Raw genomic sequence first — 1763 nt, 5'->3', positions numbered from 1 at the left:
CAGTTAGCAGCAGTAGCGAAGGAATCACTCGGGTTCAGTTAACAGCAAAGGATCGATCGCTCTGGTTCAGTAACGTAGCTAGTGCAATCGCTCGGGTTCAGTTAGAGCCCAACGCCTCGCTCGGGTTCAGTTAGAGCGCAACGCCTTGCACACACGTGCGTACATGTATGAGAGAGACGCACATCGCTCGGCCCCCGTCCACCCACCATAACCGGGAACTCCCCGATATTTTCCTCGCCCTCGCTTCTACCACGGTTTTTTCCGTCATGCACGGCCCAAAGAATGTCATCCAGCTGTGTCTCCGGCCCGCCCAGGACGAAAAGCCCATTTTCTGTCATGATTTTTTGTCATAGAAGTAGGAGCCCACCACATCTATGATGATACCTGGTTTTTTCACAATTATCGTCATAGAAGTGTCATAAGCATGACAGAAAAAAATTCATTCGGCCCAAAATGTCACGGATGTGTCTTTTTTTGTAGTGATATAACCAACAAGTGGCATCAGAACAACACCATTATCATAAATATAGCATGCAAGAAGTAAAATAGTAGGTAGTGATATCTAGGAAGTACATTAATACTTAGGACAAAAACAAAAGAACTTTAACTATATGTGCACTGGTTTGTAATTTAGCACATGTATGGTCCTACAGGTGCAAGCAAAAGAAGGCGTCTGATGAAAAATTGAATGATGCCCTGAAGAAATTCAAAGGTGCAGTGCTTATGCTAAGAAAGTGAATGTCGGCGTCGGCCGTTGGATAATAGCACCTGATTCTCGGCGGCGTATGGGTATCATTGTCATACATGAAAGCTAAGGATCGTCGATGGTGCTCGTGTTGCAGTAAACTTTGGGCCAGCTCCCGCCGTTGCTGAAGCAGATCCGGTGATTCGGTTGCGGCGCCTGTCGACATACAAGAAAACTCATCTGTGGTAAGTGAACAGTTCCACGATAAAGAAGAGAAAAACTGAAGGATTACAAATCGAAATAACCTGATGAGGCTGCGGCGTCAATAAAGCGGGGCAGGTGGAGTTGAATATGGCTTCTGTGGAGTGGGTCCGGTGTAGTGGACGAAGGTGTCGGCGAAGCACATCCGGTGCGGTGTAGAGTGCTTTAGTTGAGGCAGATCTGTTGCTACGGACAAGGGCTTGTATGAAGGGCCAGCGATGTGGCAGACGAGGGAGTCGGTGATGGGCCTACACTGTGGTGGACGAGGGCGCAAGTGAAGCAGATCCCGTGCGGTGGACCATGATGGTGGTCAAGGAGATCTGGAATGGTGCACAAGCCAGTCGCTGAAGCGGCTCCGGTGAAGTGGTGAGTTGGTAGTTGGGGGTTCCAACGTGCGGAAGGTAGATCCGGTGGGGTGTGATGTCCACTGCTATAGCGGAGGACTAGATTTGGCGGCTTGGAGTGGTTGGGGGAGAGGGGGAGGGGAAGGGAAGGGGAGGGTCTCTGGGGAAGAATTTGGGGGCAAAGAGGGGAAAACAATGGAGTTACCAAAGCAACCCTTTTCCGTTCATGTGGCAGGGGTAAAACAGGAATATCGCAGGGCTAAACTTTCAGGGGCAAGATATTTCGATGTGAGCGGGAAGTTTGAAAGCTTTTGGCGGCTGAAATTAAGTGTTCTGCTCTTGTACGGCCCACTATGATATCATGGCCGAGAATTTATTTGTTGCGCACACAAAAAAAGTGCATGTCTCGAAAATCAATGTCTCTAACTCAAAACTTAGATTGTCCATTCAATTTAAATATGGATCATTGAGCT

Source organism: Triticum aestivum, chromosome 3D, assembly GCF_018294505.1.
Source record: "Triticum aestivum cultivar Chinese Spring chromosome 3D, IWGSC CS RefSeq v2.1, whole genome shotgun sequence".
In the NCBI taxonomy this organism is placed as follows: domain Eukaryota; kingdom Viridiplantae; phylum Streptophyta; class Magnoliopsida; order Poales; family Poaceae; genus Triticum; species Triticum aestivum.
Note: the sequence above shows the minus strand (reverse complement) of the source record.